This window comes from Rhinoderma darwinii, chromosome 11, assembly GCF_050947455.1.
Source record: "Rhinoderma darwinii isolate aRhiDar2 chromosome 11, aRhiDar2.hap1, whole genome shotgun sequence".
NCBI lineage: Eukaryota > Metazoa > Chordata > Amphibia > Anura > Rhinodermatidae > Rhinoderma > Rhinoderma darwinii.
Genome location: NC_134697.1, coordinates 71048744 through 71069545, shown reverse-complemented (window position 1 = coordinate 71069545; position 20802 = coordinate 71048744). Strand labels below are relative to the sequence as shown.

General features: G+C 41.7%; 1 protein-coding gene and 1 long non-coding RNA gene across 3 annotated transcripts in view; one reads left to right on the top strand and one right to left on the bottom strand.

Moving 5' to 3' along the window:
- LOC142663935 (uncharacterized) overlaps positions 1-2925 on the bottom strand; it is a 3089-nt gene extending 164 nt beyond the window's left edge. The window contains exon 1 of the long non-coding RNA XR_012851167.1: positions 2611-2925. This is a non-coding gene — a long non-coding RNA (uncharacterized LOC142663935). The remainder of the gene's footprint in view (positions 1-2610) is intronic.
- RASGEF1A (RasGEF domain family member 1A) overlaps positions 1-20802 on the top strand; it is a 315309-nt gene that overhangs the window by 74274 nt on the left and 220233 nt on the right. The window lies entirely within an intron of this gene.

The window sequence follows — 20802 nt, the reverse complement described above, 5'->3', positions numbered from 1 at the left end:
TGTAATTGTTATTTATTATATATGGCAATAAATCCCAAAAATTCACTGATATTCTGATCAGTGTCAGATCTCATGATCCTGTAGGCACAGACTGGCTGGATACACCTACAGACATCCAGAATATTGCAAGGTACTTTTACATATGAATACATGGTTACATGGGAATTGTCTTATAACTGTAGCTGTTCCAATGTAACGGGGCTTCTTGTAAGCAATTGACTTGGCCTATTTAATCATTATATCTATACAATTCCATAATTAATAATAATAATAATAATAATAATCATAATAAATACATAAAAATTAGAAACAAATCTGATCTCACTACATTGTGGCCTAGAAACTAAATCTAACTTGTTCTCAGAAGATGCAATAAAAGGATTTATTTAAACGAGCCTCAAACTGAAAAGCTGGTGGACACTGCTAGTTATCAATTTTCCTTTTTGACAAAGTAGTAAATTACATCACCAGTGACATCATCGGCTCTTCAGTTTAAAGACCCGGCCAAAAAGCTTTCCATTTACCATTGATGGATGTGATATATTGGGGGTTAGATATTTGCGTCAATTGCAGTAATAACTGAATTTTTATGTTTTAAGTTAATGTTTCTAAGGCTTCGTTCACATCTGCGTCAGGGATCTGTTCCAACGTTCCCTTGAAGCTTTCCATCGGAATGGAGCCCTGACTGACATAAACGGAAAGCATAGGTTTCCGTTTCCATCACCATTGATTTCAATGGTGACGGATCCGGTGCCAATGGTTTCTGTTAGTCTCCGTTGTGAAGGGTTCCGTAGTCTACTACACTATTGATTCTGTCAAAACGACAGAACCCTTGCACAATGGAGACAAACTGAAACAAGGCGTGGTGTAACAGGACAGGCATAGTACTCAGTGTAGCATGAGTCCAACTCTATGCGGCACTTGGACCAGAATAGCACAGGATACTGGTTACAGGTAAAAGGAACGGGAACACTAGGACTAGGAAGACACCGAAGGGACCATTTGTAGAGACAAACATAGGTAACAACAACAATGCTCAGGCAATGCAGGAAGGGTCAGGGTCCTTCTTATAGTCCAGAGTGCTAATGGGCTAATTTCATCTTTAATTCAGGCGCGCTCTGGCCCTTTAAGAGCCGGCATGGCTGCGGCCGTCAGGAGGTGAGTAAGCCTGTAGGCCCGCGGCCATGGGCATTACACATTGGCACCGGATCCATCACCATTGAAATCAATGATGATGGAAAAGGAATCCTATGGTTTCCGTTTGTGTCAGTCAGAGCTCCGTTCTGACGGAAAGCTCAGACAGAACGTCGAAACGGAGCCCTGACGCAGTTGTGAACGAAGGCTAAGTAGGTTTAATTTAATAGATTATATAGTATGGTTTTTGTGTGAGGTTTAACTATTGCAGCCAAATAATTTTTGGGTTGCCTATTGAGACAAGTCAAGACAATGGACAGACAGGGTGTGATAAGGCAACAGCCAACTAACTGGACAAAGAGCAACACAGAACAAGGGCAATAACTTATGTAAGAGCTCAGACTGGGGTTTAGCAAGAAATCAAGTTGGGAGATCAATTGTCTCCATTCTACTGTATTCTTTATGTTAACTTTTTGTCTTTATGTAAATGCTATGTGGGGGACCATTCCTAAATTGTTTTGTATAAAAGAAAAAGCAGAACAACTTCATATAAAAACATGATGGGTGTTTTTACATTTGGTTTTTGGTTATGATATGGTCAAAAATGTTCAGAAAATTAAATCTCCTTTCCCAGATTCCTGAATGGTAAATCTGCAAATCTGCATGGGCACTAGTCACCTAGCAATTTGTGCCAAATTTATCATACCATTTTCACTAGAGACCCATAAAATGACAGCCGTCAAATAACTAACTCTGAGGGTATGTTCACACGGAGTGTTTTCAGCCGTATTGCTCCGACGGGGCGTTTTTTTCAAGGGAAAACCGCTCCTAATTTTCAGACGTTTTTTAATCAAAGACGTGTTTTTTACTGCGTTTTTAACGGCCGTTTTTGGAGCTGTTTTTCTATAGAGTCTATGAAAAAGGCTCCAAAAACGGCTCAAGAAGTGACATGCGCTACTTTTTCGCAGCCGTTTTTTTAAGCGGCCATTTTTCCCATTGAAATCAATGGGCAGATGTTTGGAGGCATTCTGCTTCCGATTTTTAAGCTGTTTTTCGGGACGTTTACGGCCCGAAAAACGGTTGAAAACACTCTGTGTGAACATACCGTAACTTAAACTGGTTTGCTTTATATATGTCGGACAGAGTTACTTTGTTTGAAACTTCTAGTTACCTGACTTGTAATTTTATACACCAGTTACTTTGTTGTTGTTTTTTTTTATGCTATCACAATAGGTTCCCAGATTCACAAAATATATGGAAGGGTATACAATTTTTTTTCTCAAAAAAGTTATAATACTGTTCATTCCCACCAAATATGAAGACAACATCCCTTAGTAACCAACATGTTCCTTATGGATGCATCTGCATTTTATACACAGATCCTTTTGGAATGTACTAAGTTTCTGTACATGGTGGATTTAAAATGCAAACCACTCGAATTATCATCTGTTATAAAAAAATAAAATACACTAATACCTTAATATCATCAGAGAAGTGGCTCCATGATAGAAAATAGAGAGAAGCCTCAAAAGGTCCTCTGTGATGGTGCAGTCCTGAGAGCAGCTTATGGTCTGAACAGCTGTGTGGCCGAAAAAATGTTCCATTTCTGCAGGAGACAGATGAATTACTGAAGAGTCTGGAAAGGATATCTCTTCATGAATTGGAAGGACAAGGAACTTGAGAACTATTATACATAGTGACAGTGCAGTAATACATTTTTTCAGTCCCATTTCTTATTTTGTAAATCGAAAGAAAAATTAATTTCAAAATCAGGCAAATCTATTTTCCTATTCTAGATATTTCTGAAAAATAATGCAACAAAATATTTTACAGTATATTGTATGGCTGGCCATTGTGACATCACCAAATTCTATGTTCTTATTGTTAGAATTACATCACCATGACACCACAAGACCCTCACTTTAGGCCAAAATGTGAGAGAATCCAAAATGGCAGATCTCTACAACACTGGGGAGATCTCAAGTTGTCACCCGGCCGCGTTTTTGTTGCTTAGCAGCGGTGTAAACACATTTAGGATGCCTCATTTGACTGGATTCACACACAGCGTTTCGGTCAGGTTTTTGTGGCCTTTTTTTTTTTTTTGCCATTTTTGGCCTCCATGTTATTCATTTTGGAAAAAACTGTTGCATTTTGATGGCACCGTGCAAATCGACCCTAGAACTGGATGCTATTTTAATGCATTTTTTTTTTTGCCAAAGCCAGAAGTTGATTGTATAAAGAAGGAAAAGACTGATGTGTCTCCTTTCTTTTGTGCCCACTCCTGTGTTTGGCTTAAAAAACTGATCCAAAATCTGCATTAAAAACTGCATCAATACTGCGTGTGCAAAACTTTGACCTAAGTGTGTTTTCCACCCATGGCCTTCAACTTGAGCAAATACTGCACAAAACAAATGCAGCTGCCTGTGTGACTTACGTTGCAGTATTTGGAGCAATGTTTTGTATGTAAGGCCAGGAGCACACACAGTTCTGATGCAGTTTTTTTAGGCAGTTTTTCCAAAGCCAGAAGTGGATCCAAAAGGAAGCACATGTATATAAAAAAAAACGGATTCATCTCCTTTCTTGTGTGTTCACTTGAGTTTGGGTCAAAAACGGAGCCAAAAGCTGCATCAACACAGTGTGTGTGATCCTGGCCTTATAGACTTTTACCAGAGTTTCTCTTATGACACAGGAAACAGAAAGTGTCAGGAATTATATGCTTTGATTGAACTATCCACTTGATCCAGGCTTTACTGTTTTCCAAATCCATTTTATCGTAATCAATTGCACCATCCTCTCTTCTTATAACCAATGGATTGATATACCCTTTTAATAAGCAAATATTACATCTTAAAGGCATACCTCCCAACTTTGTAGTTTTGTAAAGAGGGACACATTTCTTATCTGTCAAGCCACGCCTCTAACCCTGCCCATTCTCCGCCCATACACACCCAGTTCAGCCCACCCAGTACAATGCTCCCATAGAACCCCCTACATAGTATAATGCCCCTATAACTGACGCCCACACAGTATAATACACTATAGCTGCCCTCCACACAGTATAATACACTATAGCTTCCCTCCACACAGTATAATACACTATAGCTGCCCTCCACACAGTATAATGCCCCATATCTTCCCTCCACACAGTATAATGTCCCCCATAGCTGCCCCCACACTGTATAATGCTTCTATAAATGCCCCAAGTTCAGCCCACCCAGTACAATGCTCCCATAGAACCCCCTACATAGTATAATGCCCCTATAACTGACGCCCACACAGTATAATACACTATAGCTGCCCTCCACACAGTATAATACACTATAGCTTCCCTCCACACAGTATAATACACTATAGCTGCCCTCCACACAGTATAATGCCCCATATCTTCCCTCCACACAGTATAATGTCCCCCATAGCTGCCCCCACACTGTATAATGCTTCTATAAATGCCCCCACAAAGTATGATGCCCCATAGCTGCTTCCACACAGTATAATGCTCCCATAGCTGCCCCCACACAGTATAATGTCCCCCATAGCTGCCCCCACACAGTATAATGTCCCCCATAGCTGCCCCCACACAGTATAATGGAGAAGAAAGCAAAAAAACACACGGCGCCACAATGCTGTTGTAGTATTTGCAGGAAGAAAAAATTGGTGTACCATAAACGTCACTGCTGGTAATAAAGGTAGAAGCTGGAACTGCTTCTACCTTTATTACCAGCAGCGCTGTTTATGGTACATCAATTTTTTCTTCCTGCAAACACACAGTATAATGTCCCCCATAGCTTCCCCCACACAATATAATGCCCCCGTAGCTTCCCCCACACAGTATAATATCCCCATAGTGCCTCCCACACAGTTTAATGCCCCCATAGTATCTCCCATACAGTATAATGTCCTATAGCTTCCCCCACACAATATAATGCCCCCACAGTTTCCCCCATACAGTATAATATCCCCATAGCTGCCCCCACAGTATAATGCCCCCATACAGTATAATGCCCACACAGATGCCCCCATACAGTATAATGCCCCATAGCTGCAGTGAATAGCTGGCCTCGGTAGTCATGTGCCATTCATGGCAGCACCACTGCTGAGGCCAGTGATTGGCTGCAGCGGTACGTGACCGCTTTGGATTCTAAAACATCATATATTACAAATTAATGGGGTTTTCTCACAAACACATGTATCCCTAATCCGAAGGATAAGGGGTTAAATGTGTGATCACTGGGGGTCCAACCACTGGGGCTCCTAGTAATGAGAAGAATGGGGGACTGAAATTCCCTCGAAGTGCTCCATAAGAATGCTCGGCCAGCTCTCCATTAATTTCTATAGGACATCCGGGGCCGCTGTATCCTGCAGCTCCATTTAAATGAATGGAGCTATGGACGAGAATGGGCACCGGAGCTCCATTACTATGGAGTACTTCGGGGCACTTTTGGTCTCCCGTTCTCCTCATCACTGGGGGTCCCAGTGGTCAGACCCCCAGCGATCACACATGTAGATTAGGGATACATGTTTTTGAGAAAACCCCTTTAACTCCATATGGGGCATGATCCACTTGGCCTTTTTATATTTAAGAAGCCATTGCCTGGAGAGTTATATCGTTTTTAAAATCATAAAATAAATGTCTCCAGGCACTGTTTTTGCTCCAATTGCCCGACTTTTCTCTACTCACAGTGCCACCTATAAACGCTGAGCGCACGTCCTGCTCCCTCACTCAGGGGAAACAGATAGCTGTTGTGCCAAGCGTCCTAGTGACGTATTCACACTGGGCACAGGCAGGTCAATTTGCTTTATGTTGACCTTACGGGGTAGGAGGGGGGTCATGGCTGGCCACTTGGAGCCGGAGTCAATGTATTGTGGGTGCCATCTGCATGTACAATAATGAGGATGATGTTACTGTCACAAACCTCCGAGCCCAAAGTCGACACTTCCTGTTGTATCAACAAACCATGCTGAGTAATGGTGAGCGGTTGTCACACTGATGAAATATTCCCGTTACTATTGATTGTGTAAACGGCTGACATGTGGAGGTTTATTGGTCATCTGCTCCTGTTTTTAAAAGCGTCTAAAATTGGATTTGTCAATAATAAATATATATTACCCTAATGGATCCTTGTATATGTGAAATGACATTTCTTTTATAGATTTTAGGAAATGTAGTGGATTATCAATATAGGAAGCATATACTTTTCCATGCTAAGATGAAAATAGCACATAAATATTGACTTCTTATTTTATTGATTGATCATAGCAGCCATGATCTATGTTAAAACAATCTGAAATTGAATATTGTTAACACTGAGTTCATCAAGGGTGCCCATACAAAAAGCGGCTGTGTGCCCCATGGCAAAACCACACTGCAAAACTGTGACGATTACACGACCGCTACATGTACAGGTTCCCGAACATATTAAAGGGAATACTCAACTGTCTGTAAATAGAGATGGCAGCCGTCACTTGGAAAACCAGTCTATTAGCCAGAACAGGGAAAGTGCAGCTCTCGCTCTCTAGTGCTTGGAAAGACCATGTATTACATGGTTGACCATTCATTTGAAAGAGCTCTGTATAATACATTTGCATGGCTGCCAGTACCTTATTTATTATACATCTAAAGGTTTAGCAACATTCTTAATATATTTTGTGTTACAATATATTACAAAGCTGCCTAGTTTTTTATTAGGCAATGTTTAATCATTGCCTAATAAAAAACTAGGCAGCTTTATATTATACTTTGTGCTTCTATTCCATAGCTTTTGAAGATCTGTGTTTACTGTCAGTGAATGGCGTTACTTGTTTACAGTTCAGATTTTGCCCTACGTTCACAAAGTTACAGTTACAAAGTACTAAGGTAGGTGAGGGTAAGTTCACACGACAGCGCAAAATACGTCTTAAATTACAGAGCTGTTTTCAGGAGAATTTTTGTGGCGTCTTTTACGGACGGAATTGGAGCTGTTCTTTATTGGAGTCAATCAAAATGGATCCAAATACATCCCAAGAAGTGTCCTGCACTTCTTTGACGCGGGCGTAATTTTACGCGCCGTCTTTTGACAGTGACGCGTAAAATTATACCCCGTCTGCACAGAACATCGTAAGACCCATTGCAGGCAATGGGCAGATGTTTGCAGACGTATTGGAGACGTGTTTCAGGCGTAATTCGAGCAGTAAAAAGGCCTGAATTATGTCTGAAAATAGGTCGTGTGCACATACCATAAGAGTTATTAATCTGGAGTCAAGGACAGGTGCTGGCTGTGTGAGCAGGAATAGATTAGAATTAGTTTCCATTCACAGTCAGCAAGCAGAGGAAATAAAAAATAGTGCAAAATTGTAACACAATAAATATTAAAATGTTGCTAAACCTTTAGTTGTACGGATATAACCATCTTTAACTTGATTTTGATAACTTGCTGAGGCGTGATATCACACAACAAAAGCCATTGAAAGTCATTGAAAAAGTCAAGGTAAGAGATTTAGCCATTGTTTATTTAATGCGTTAAAAGTCAAGGTAAATTCGGCTACATCTGTATAATAAGCTTTATATACATCCAGAAACCCCCTTTAATATCGTACTTAAAGAATTGTCACACAAAAAAGAGAAAAAAAAAAAATTATCGCTGTGTATCTTTGCCATGCAAATGTATTATACAGAGCTCTTTCAAATGAATGGTCAACCATGTAATACATGGTATTTCCAAATACTAGAGAGCGGGAGCTGCACTTTTCCTGTTCTGGCTAATAGACTGGTTTTCCAAGCGTGGGACCCCCCGCCCCATGATGTTAATTTGTCTTAATAGGGTATATGGAAATGGGGTTGTCCGGGTGACTGACAGTATTATGACTGTACAAAACTTTCCCATCACCTGCGTGGGTAAACCTATGAACTATCTACATAAATAATAAGACATGGATACAGAGTTGTTAATAAAGTGGGGGTCGGCCACAGCTTTATTACAAAATTAACACATGGGGAACCTTGCAAGTATATAGTTTCTGGGGTCACCAAGCATGCCGATGCCACCGCAGTCGCTGTGGGCATGCCCTAGTTGTTCTGACTGGTGACCCTTTACGAATTCCTCATGGTCTCGAAAGGGACAAGGTCCTCCCATATGCCACAGGAGCGAAGTGTAAACCTACACTGAGCTCCGACCCCCACCCAAAAGGAGGAACACGACCCTATCGACCACGTCCTGAAGGCCAGAAAGAAATATGTCCAACCCAATGTAGTTCAACTGAGCCCCGTCCTGCAACATAAGGTTGCTATTGTCACCTTCTAATTGTCTACGGTGAATAACTACCCCACCTATGGATCTAACATGGCTAGATATACGCATATTTAATATCAGTCTGGCCCGTTCTTTAGAGGAATGATTACAAGCCCCTTTCCAAACAACACGGGGAACTATCTCGAACCAAACTACGATGGTATCTTGGAAGAATGCCGAAAAACGATCAATATCCGAACTAATAACTGAGATAAGCTCAGCCAAACTATTAGAACACAAGTCGTTACCACCGGCGTGTACAAGCAGGACAGCCGGGGCATGAGTAACTCTGCTCTCCGGTAATACTTGTAGCCAATTGAAGCCCCCGAATATCGCTCAATCGGAGAGATCCGCGTTGAAAAACCCAAGGTTCAGTCACGAAGGACGATTAGAAGCCCGTCTGGCGGCCCAATATACGTACGAATGACCTATTAACCACACTTTGGGCCATCACAAACCTGGAATATACAATAAAAGAGAAAAATAAATTAAAATCATTAACCCCTTCAGGACTGAGCCTGTTTTGGCCTTCAGGACGAAGCCGATTTTTCAAATCTGACGTGTCAATTTATGTGGTAATAACTCCGGAATGCTTTTACCTATCCAAGCGATTCTGAGATTGTTTTCTCGTGACATATTGTGAAAAAATTTGGTTGATAAATTCAATATTTATTTGTAAAAAACACCAAGATTTGGAGAAAATTTGCAAAAAATAGCATTTTTCTCAATTTAAATGTATCTGCTTGTAAAAGAGATAGTAATACCACACAAAATAGTTACTAGTTAACATCACCCATATGTCTACTTTATGTTGGAATCGTTTTTTGAACATTCTTTTATTTTTCTAGGACGTTACAAGACTTAGAACTTTAGTAGCAATTTCTCATATTTTCAAGAAAATTTCAAAAGGCGATTTTTACAAGGACCAATTCAGTTCTGAAGTGGCTTTGAGGGCCTTATATATTAGAAAGTCCCCATAAATCACCCCATTTTGAAAACTGCACCCCTCAAAGTATTCAAAACAGCATTCAGAAAGTGTATTAACCCTTTAGGCGTTTCACAGGAATTAAAGCAAAGTAGAGGTACCTGAGAAATGTAACTTATTATTTATTGCCCAGATTCTGCAGTTTTTATAAATACCCCACATGTGGCCCTAGTGCGGTCATGGACTGAAACACAGGCCTCAGAAGCAAAGGAGCACCTAGTGGATTTCGGGGCCTCCTTTTTTTTAGCATATATTTTAGGTACCATGTCAGGTTTGAAGAGGTATTGTGGGGCCAAAACAATAAAGACCCCCAAAAGTGACCTCATTTTCGAAACTACACACCTCAGGGAATTTATCTAAGGGTATAATTAGCATTTTGAAACCACAGTTTTTTTGCTAAATTTATTTGAATTAGTTTGTGAAGATGAAAATCTACTTTTTTTCTGAAAAAACATAGAAATTTAAAATTTTTTCAAGCAATAAAAGAGAAAAAACACCCCAACATATGTAAAGCAATTTCTCCTGATTATAGCAATACCCCATATGTGGTAATAAACTGCTGTTTGGATCCACAGCAGGACTCAGAAGGGAAGGAGCACCATTTGGATTTTGAAATTCAGATTTTGCTGGTATAGTTTTCAGTGCCATGTCGCGTTTGAATTGCACTGGAGTGAACAAAATAGTGGAAACCCCCAGAAAGTGACCCCATTTTGGAAACTACACTCATCAAGGAATTTTTCTAGGGGTAAAGTTAGCATTTTGACCCCACGGTTGTTTTGCTGAATTCATTGGAATTATTCTGTAAAGGTAAAAATCGATTTTTTTTCTGAAAAAAGGTAGCCATTTTTTATTTTTACAAGGAATAAAGGAGAAAAAGCACCCCAACATTTGTAAAACAATTTCTCCCGATTACGGAAATATGCCATATGTGGTAATAAACTGCTGTTTGGACCCACAGCAAGGCTTAAAAGGGAAGGAGCGCTATTTGGCTTTTGGAGCTCAAATTTAGCTGAAATGGTTTTTGGGTGCCATGTCGCATTTGCAAAGCCCCTGAGAGGCCAAAACGGTGGAAACCACCCAAAAGTGGAAATTACACCACTTAAAGAATCTATCTAGGGATATAGTGGGCATTTAGACCCCACAAGTCTTTTGCAGGATTTATTAGAATTAGGCCATGAATATGAATATCAACATTTCTTCCACTAAAATGTTGCATTTTTTTCAATTTTACAAAGCATAAAGGGGGTAAAAGCACCCCAACATTTGTAAAGCAATTTCTCCCGAGTACGGCAATACCCCATGTGTGGTCATAAATGGTTTTTCATTAGAAAGTAATTAACCCTTTCTGGACTGATCCATTTTTTTTCTTTTCCTTTTTAGTTTTTTCCTCCCCGCGTTCCAAGAGCCACAACTTTTTTATTTTTCAGTCAATAGAGCGGTATGTGGGCTTATTTACTGAGGGACGAGCGTTCGTTTTTATTGGTACAATTTTTTGGTACATACAACTTTTTGAGCACTTTTTATTACATTTTTAGGTAGAGCGAAGGTGACCAAAAAAACAGCGATTTTGCCGTTTTAAATTCTTTATTTTTCACGTGAGACGCTCCATACATCACTCCCCACACTACAACATGCTATGTTGTGGTGCGCGAAGGGGTTAATGCGCAGCGGATGGTGCAGAGTGAAAATTACAATTTTCCACTCATATGCCATTTTAGTGCACTACATGTTATGCCCAGTGTGTGCCACTGAAGACAAATACCTCATAAAATATTAACCGGGTTCTCCCGGGTATGGTGATGCCATATCTGTGGACGTAAACTGGTGTTTGGGCACGCTGCAGGGCTCAGAAGGGAGGGACGCCATTTGGCTTTTGGGGCGCAGATGTAGCTTGGTAGTAGTTCTGTTTGGGGTTTTACTGGTGTTTCAGTTTGTAATGTGGGGGCGTATGTAATCTGTGCGGGGTACATCAGGGTACATGTTATCTGTGCGGAGTACATCAGGCTACATGTAATCTGTGCGGGGTACATCGGGGTATAATAAGAGGGTATAATAATGCAGTAAATAAATAATAATCCGCAGATATGTGGCCGGTATCGCACTTATAAATTGTGTCGGATCTTATCTGCTTTTGGAACACTGCACATTTTGCATCGCCATATTCTGAGAGCCAGAACTGTTTTATTTTTTCACCACCGGAGCTGTGTGAGGGTTTATTCTTTGCGGGACAATCTGTAGGTTTTCATTTGTACCATTTTGGGGTACCAGAAATTTTTTTGATCACGTTTTATTCCATTTTTTGGCAAGCGAGGTGACCAAAAACCATCAATTCTGACAATGTTTTTTATTCGTTTATTTATGGCCTTGGCCTTCACCCTGGGCTATAAATGACCATTATACTTTATTCTGCGGGTCGATACGATTACGGCGATACCAGATGTATATAATTTTTTTATGTTTTGCAGCGTTTGTGCAATAAAATCACTTATTTATAAAATAAATAAATTTTTGTGTCATCATATTCTGAGAGCGATAACATTTTTATTTTTCAGTCAAAAAAGCGCTGTAAGGGCTTGCTTTTTGTGGGACGGGATGTAGTTTGTATTGGTACCATTTTGGCGTACATGCGACTTTTTGATCACTTTTTTTGTATATTTTGGGAGGGTTGGTAACCAAAAAATTGTGATTCGGGCACTGTTTTCCATTTATTTTTTTTGCGGTGTTCACTGTGCGGGAAAAATAATATTACAGTTTTATAGTTCGGGTCGTTACGAACGTGGCGATACCAAATATGTGTACTTTTTTTAACGTGTTAATTTTTTTCCTATAATAAAAGACTTATTATAGGAAAAAAAGCATTCTTTGTTTATGTCACTTCTAACTTTTAGGGTATGTGCACACCTAGTGACCAAAAACGTCTTAAAATACAGAGCTGTTTTCAAGGGAAAACAGCCTCTGATTTTCAGACGTTTTTTGAGCAACTCGCATTTTTCGATGCGTTTTTCGCGCCGTTTTCGCGGCGTTTTTTACGTCCGTTTTTGGAGCTGTTTTCATTGGAGTCTATGAGAAAACAGCTAAAAAAACGTCCAAAGAAGTGTCCTGCACTTCTTTTGACGAGGCTGTAATTTTACGTGTCGTCTTTTGATAGCTGTCAAACGACGACGCGTAAATTACAGGTCGTCGGCACAGTACGTCGGCAAACCCATTCAAATGAATGGGCAGATGTTTACCGACGTATTGGAGCCGTATTTTCAGGCGTAAATCGAGGCATAATACGCCTCGTTTACGCCTGAAAATAGGTCGTGTGAACCCAGCCTTATTTTTACACTTTTTAAAAACATTTTTATTATCTTTTTTTTACTTTTTTTACTTGTCCCACTAGGGGACACTTAGACCTGCAGCTCTGATCGCTGCTAGAACACATTACACTACACACGTAGTGTAATGTGTTCTAACTGTCATTGTGACGTGACAGTCACACTGACAGGAAGTATCGGAGGACCGGCCGGAGGCTGATCCTCCGAGGCTTCCGTACATGGCAACCCGGAGGTCATTGTCTGGCCTCTGGTTGCCATGATAAGGATCGCCAGCCCCCGCAAATACATGTGGGGGGCTGCCGATCCGCTGTAAACCTCTTCGATGTGGTGATCGCAATCGACCACTGCATCGAAGGGGTTAATTGCCGATTTCAGCGGCGACAGGCCGCTGATCGGCAACGGGGAGAGCAGGGCTGACACCCTGCACAGTTAACCGCCGCTGCGGTGTAGCGCCGCGCGGCGGTTAACTGTTAAAGCGCGGACGTAACTGCTCACCTGGATGTACAGTTACGCCAAGGTGCGGGTTAAATTAAAGCAAAACGATTAACATGTCAACAAATCCGGGCGAATGTAATGTTGAAAACAGTCAGATTTCCACCTAGACGCTTGACATCGCCGTCCAACATACCGGATGCATCTGCAGCCGTAGCCGCCCCGATACGGAAGGAATGTGTTCCAAATTCCGACACCGGGACACCCGTGACAAACAAACATTTCTTAAATAAGGATTCAAATTGGAATCTAGTTAAAGGAGTCTCTGACGCGTGAGCCAAGAACACAGGGGCAGGAGAACAGGAAGACGCATATCTTAAAACTAAAGATACTGGACAGAACATTTCATCTATCTTAAAACCAAGTTCCACGACCATAAACATCCAGGTTTGAGCGTCGAATCCGAACTTTTACAGAATCGCAAAGTATAATTACGTCATCTGAACGCAAACCAGACAATTTTGCTTTTGAGGGAGAAACTAATTTGCCGATATGCAGAGCACAAAAAAAGGCTAAAGAAGAAGCGCATTGCAACAATAAAGTTTCATGTTCCAAAAGAACAGATGCAACCTGCCGCCGTAATGAGACGACGGAGGAGAGGAAAGGAAATAGGGCGTCTGCGGTCTACTTTAACGGAATCCTTTTTCCAACCTCGAAGGATTAGGGTATGTTCACACGCTTAACCAAAAACGTATGAAAATAGGGGGCGGGTTTCTAAGAGAAAACGGCTCCTGATTTTCAGCCATTTTTTAAGCAACTCGCGTTTTTCGCAGCTTATTTTGGAGCTGTTTTTCTATAGAGTGTATGAAAAATGGCTCAAAAAACGGCTGAAGTGATATGCACTTCTTTTTCGGGGGCCGGTTTTTAACTTGCTGTGTTTGAAAAACGTCCGCGTAAAAAACGCCCCGTCGGAACAGAACACCATTTCCCATTGAAATCAATGAGCAGATGTTTGGAGGTGTTCTGCATCAGATTTTTCAGCTGTTTTGCAGGACGTTTACAGCCCGAAAAATGGCCGAAAACACTCCGTGTGAACATACCCTTAATATGAAACCAAAAGCTTTAGTGATGTCTAGCAAACCCCATAGCCTTAAGACAAAAACACCTGAAAGACGCTTTTGTGCAGCCGTGGCAGAAACACCTTTGTCACACAATCGCGTTAAGAATTTTACTGTCATGCATCTCGTCGTCTCGTTGTTTAATATATCATCGACATTACCACATTCAAGCCATTCTGACCACGCCTTACCATGACATGACCATGTAGAAGATGACAAACCGTTTTTCAAGACCGGTGTTAGGTGCGTGCTATCAAGTCCCACAGGAAAGAGGAGCAGGTCCTCCAGGGGATGGAAATCCCTGAAATGATCTAACTGTGAATGAGAAAGAGAATTAGCAACTACATTTACAGTACCAGCTACATGTCTTGCTCTAAAAACAATATTAAACTGTAAGCATCTTAAAACTAAATGCCAAAACAAAATGCAGACAGGTAAAGAACTGGACGTAAGGTTATTAATAGCAGCTACTGCTCCTTCAGTATCAGACCAGAAAAGGGTACATTTATTGCACATCGAAGTACGCCAGAGTTCGATAGCCACAATTACACGACACAATTCCAAAAGAGTAAAGTTCTTATTAAAACCGCTACGTCTGCCGCCATCTTTCTGTAGACCAACTATTTTCAAAAATTGCCCCATAACCAATGGAGCCCACAGCATCTGTGAACAGGTGAAGATCGTTGCTATCAATCTGATTCTGGGAAACAAGAAATGCCATCATAATCCATCAAAAAGGATTTCCATACTTTAAGATCCTCTCGCAATACGTTGGTATTTCTGAGGTGATGAGTAGGCAATTTTACCCCCGCCATTGCCATAGACAAACTACGTGAAAAAACCCTACCCATTGGGAATATTTTGCATGCAAATACTAACTGACCCAAAATGGATTGTAATTGAAAAATTATCACCTACTTAGATGTTATTCCCACATCTATGTCGTGATGTAAACTGGCCAGTTTATCCTCAGGTAAATGACTGATCATATCAATCAAGATCCTAAGAAGGATAAACAACGTACCAGACCCTCTGTCTTCTCTTCAGACAAGGGGATACCAAAAAGTGGGCAGAATAACAAAAGGAATTTAGGAGCAAATCACACTGGTGAGAATCAGAAGGACCCACAAAAGTAAAATCATCTAAGTAGTGAATTACCAACAGAGTGCCTGTCTCATATCTGATAACCCACTCTAAAAAACAACTAAACATTTCAAAATAACAGCAAGAGATGGAGCACCCCATCGGCAAACACATGTCCACAAAATATTGGCCCTCAAGCTGGCAACCTAAAAAATTTAAACAGTCGGGATGCACCAGGAGCAATCGGAAGGCAGATTCCACATCTGATATTGCCAATCAGGCCCAAGAGCCTGCGGCAACTACCAGCTTGACCGCCCTATCAAAGGACGTATAAGAAACAACCGCATCCTCCTGAGGAATCCCGTTGTTAACGGACTCAACTGGAGGGTAAGACATGGAGATGAGACTAAACTTGTCTTCCTTTTTAGGAACAATTCCTAGAGGAGAAACCCTGATATTAGTTAGCGGCGGTTCGTTGAACAGCCCACCATTCTACCCACCTCAACTTTTCTAAACAACTTGTCTCTAACCAAAACAGTTTGATCTTTCATCGAATGTACATTTTCGGAGAAAAGAACAGCACATTTAGGTACATGTGGTATGTAAAAACCCAAAGGAAAACCTTTAACTAGCATGTCTGCCTCCTGTTTCATGTGGTACCTGTCTAGCCACGTGAGCATCTTTTCCACGCTCAACAGCATCCTCGGGTTTACTTGAAACCGCGTGCGACCCACCGCATACAGAACATTAGTATTTGAACTTGCAGGAGGCGAAAAATTTACAATGCCCCTCGTTAAAAAGTCAACATGCCCCGTCCCGTCTATTTGCCGCCGCAGTAGCGGGATTACCCACGGAGGCACTGGAAGGAAAAGCAGGTTGTTGCCTTTAGAAAAACATTAATTGTATCCAAAGTGGCCCATCCGAGCTTGGGTTTAAGAGCTAGTCTACGTCTAAACTCCTCATCATATCTCCACCAAGCTGTACCACCATGGAGTTTATGGAAATAATATATTATATCAATATTTGTAAATAATTTGTGGGATATGTCAGGCTTATGCTGACATAAAACAATCACAGAAAAGGCCTGTAGCCCGTTTCCAAAAGACTTTGCCACTTTGGTCTTTTTATCTTCACCATTTTCAAAGCGCCTCTCTTTATCGACTGTCAATTGATCGACAGACACCAAAGACCACATACCCACGAACTCCATTTTTAAGAACTTATCTCAAATCTCAGATGTTAGTTGTGTTCCCAGCAGAGCTACCCCGCAAAAATAAGAATCCCCGAATAACATTCCGGAGGAATTTAAAATCGACTCAAGCTGCGGAGCCACCACACCTGGGAAAGGAGATACTACAGGAGTATCTATTTAAGCTATTAAAACATTCAAAATTTCATTAGTATTCACACCAGATGAATTTCCCCAAGCCTGGGAACGTGGCAACTCACCGGATAGGATGACAAGAGGCTGAGCGACAGCTGTTGGTAGAGAAGGCTGCGGAGGCACGATTGAAACCGCCAGAGGTGTGACCACGGAAGTATCCTTATCTGCGCGTCTGCTGGATCCAGATCTCCGACTTTCGTGACGCCTCCTGCTATGGCGACTATAAGCACTGCTCTCTGAGGAGGAGGAGTGGCGAGAGACCGAACCTGCGGGAGCTTCTGGATTTTCTGCTCACCTGTAAGCTATGAGAGGTTCTGCAAGAATGTCGGCGCTCCATACACTCAGAATGACGACCTCTTCCAAGTCGACTAAGTCTATCGTCCTCCAGTGCATGTAATCCAGTCTCACGACTATACATCTGAGAACAAGTTGCAAATTTGCGATCACTATTAAAATGGCGTGAAGCGTATAAGCCAATCTCACCATGAACAGGAGTTCCAGTATGTAACGTAATCAATTCAGCACTATCATAATTTTCAATCAATTGTATTCTGGGGGGAAGGTGGGGGCTGAGATAAGTTGTCAGATGCTACAGCAGTAGGAGCAGCAGACACTGTGCCTGTGTCTTTAAAGGGAATGTGTTGCCAGAAAAACATGTTTTTTTTTTAAAAATTAAACATTTAGTGTGTGGGTGATTAAACATTGTTAAAAAAATTTTTATTTTTTTCACGAGTCAGGAAATATTATAAATTAATTCTAATTTATAATACTACCCATTTTTGGTCACTAGATGGAGCTATTCCCAAAATTGCAGCATTGCAACATTGGGTTAAAAGCCCTCGCTCTAGTGAGCTCTCAGCATCCCCCCTCCTTTATCCTGGCTAGTGCCGGGATAAACGAGGGGTTTGAACGGTGTAACCTCCTACACTGTGTGTCGCCATTTTTTGAGCTAACACACAGTGTAGTAGGTTTACATACAGTAGTAAACACACACAAACACGAACATACATTGAAATCTCTTACCTGCTCCTGCCGCCGCGGCTCCCTCCGGCCCGTCCGCTCCGTTTGCTGCCGCTGGTCCAAGTGCACAAATCCGGAAGCCGCGACCGGAAGTAGTAATATTACTGTCCGGCCGCGACTTCCGGTCCACAGGAAAATGGCGCCGGACGGCGCCAATTTCGAATTGGACTGTGTGGGAGCGGCGCATGCGCAGTTCCCACACAGACGCCGTACACTGAAGTCAATGGGACGGGAGCCGTTCACAGTCCCTATGGGACTGTGGCTGCCGTATTCCATGTCTGTATGTGTCGTTAATCTACACAGACAGAAATGGAACAAAAAATGGCAGCCCCCATAGGGACGAAAAAGTGTAAAAATAAGAAAAAGTAAAACACAAACACACAAATGAATATAAACGTTTTTAATAAAGCACTAACATCTTTAACATATAAAAAAATAATTTGTGATGACACTGTTCCTTTAACATTAGTACCTCTGCCAAACCACCTTGAAAATCTTCCTGGTGGCTTGGGAGGAAGTATAAACGCTGTGCTAGGTTGCCACCACCGGGATAAGAAACACGGGGGTGAGGCTACTCTCCGCCACACTTGAGGCCTGCTTCAGGTTAGCAGGCGTGCGGCGGACCCGTGTAGCACACTAGTGACAACCATGAGCAGGGAGGAGTCTTCTCCATCAATGCAGGGCGGGTAGGAGGCTGTGCGCCGGGAGGGGAAGGGCTCAGGCGGGCGGGGGTGGCGACCACGCCGCACAGAGCGGGGAGATGGTCAGGCTTGTCTACTTACCTCTGAGCTTCCTAAGGAGCCAGACAATAATGGTGTAAGGCATGCTGCACCCTCCCTCTGAAGTCTATCCTTCAGCAGGACTAAGAGAGCGGTGTCAGCCATTATATAGAAATCAAGATAGCAACACAAAATATCTGCCCTGTGCTGTGGGGGTCTCCCAAGAGGCAAAGCAACCTCTACAGCAAGAATATATCGGCTCACATGTGAACGCCCCTACCAACTTGTAGCAAATCAATAGCTAGCACAGAAATGGAGGGAAAATAAATTAACCCCTTCCTACTACTACCAGTCAACTGCTCTCTGGCTTATGCAGCCAGGGAGCAGATCAACCCCTTTAATATCCTGCCATAAGAACATCAGTGATGGTGTGACTTCATATACTAATGAAGTTTGTTTCAAGATTTCCAGTCTTGCAAGATTGTCAGTCAAGTCACCGCACAAGCACAGCTGAGGCCTTGTTCACACTCCTGTGAGTTATTTTCCATTAGGTTTTTTGTTGAAAGCTGACAGACCCAATGCAAGCTAAAAAGATCCATCAGGAATCATAAGGATCTGTTCCAAAACAGATTCTAACAGCTGGTCCTTTTGGAGGTCCAAATCTCTGGACCAGGTGAGGATATGTGGAAGGAACAAGAGAAATGTGTTCCACAATGAAATGCACCATGTGCTCCTTGCAGTCTTTTTATAGACTTTGTACAGTATCAGTAGATTTCTCCTATATTGTTTTTATGCCTAGGTTTTAATCAATGTATTACTTGTAGTTTCCTGTTTGACGTGGAGAAGCGGCTGGCACTATATAAATAACTAATAAATATAATATATACCGTTCAGCCATAACATTAAAACCACCTGCCTATTATTGTGTAGGGCTTCTTCAAGTCGCTAAAACAGCTCTGACCAATCGAGGCAAGATCATTGAAAGTGTCCTGTGGAATCTGGCACAAAGACGTTAGCAGCAGATATTTTTAGCTCTGTAAGTTGTGAGATAGGGTCTCCGTGGTTCTGATTTGTTTTTCCAGCACATCAAATTGAGGTATTGGAAATTCTGAGGTCAAGTCAACATCTTGAATTCTTTGTCATGTTCCTCAAACCATTTCTGAACAATTTTTGCAGTGTAACAAAGAATCTTATCCTGCTGAAAGAGGCCACTGTCATTAGGTTATACCATTGCTATGAAGAGGTATACCTGGTCCACAACAATGTTTAGGTAGGTGGTACCATTTAAATGTAATAGGTATATGCAAAAAATGGAACATCAAAAATAGCGCTGCTAACATCCAAAGAAGGGGAATCCAATAGTTCAAAATAACACTACATTTATTTGAACAAACATAAAACAGACTACGCGTTTCTATGCTGAACTGGCGTCTTCATCAGGTGTTCGACCTGATGAAGACGCCAGTTCGGCGTAGAAATGCGTAGTCTGCTTTATGTTTGTTCAAATGTAGTGTTATTTTGAACTATTGGATTCCCCTTCTTTGGATGTTAGCAGCGCTATTTTTGAGGTTCCATTTTTTGCATATACCTATATTCAGCGGTTCCTTTGTTTAGGTGGCTGGTCCTCCTAACCCAGCTGCAGCTTCATCCCACACATCTTTACCATTGTTTTGCTTGTTGTAGCACAACCTTAATAGATGAGCAGTTGTCAATTCACATTTTCTTGCTCTACCTTTATCATTTGTGACCTACACGATGTTGGCGCCGTGTGTCTCTTTCCAAATTTAAAGTTAATGTCCACATGAATGCCAGGACCCAAGATTTTCAAGCAGAACATTACCCAGAGCATCACATTGCCGCCGCCACCTTGAATTCTTCTCATAAGGCATCCTGGTGCCATCTCTTCCCCAGCTAAGTAATGCACACCCACCTGGCTGTCCACCTTCTTCGAATTGCTCCATGGTTCAGTTCAGATATTTCCAGTCCCATTGCAGGTGCTTTTAGCAGTGGACAGGGGTCAGCATGATCTTTTTGACCAGTCTGCGGCTATGCAGCCCTAGACAGAGTAAGCTTCACTGTATATTCTGACACCTTTCTATCATAGCCAGCATTAACCTTTTTCATCAATTCGTGCTACAGTAGCTTTTCTGTGGGATCATTGCAGATGGGCTAGCCTTCACTCCCCACGTGCATCAATAAGCCTTGTGTGCAGCTAGTCCTTTTTTGGACCACTTTTGGTAGAAACTAACTAATTTCATACCTCCCCCCACAAGACCGGCCATTGTAGATGCACTAACTTAGCTGTCCAGCCATCACAATTTACTTAGATCTTCATGTTTGACAAT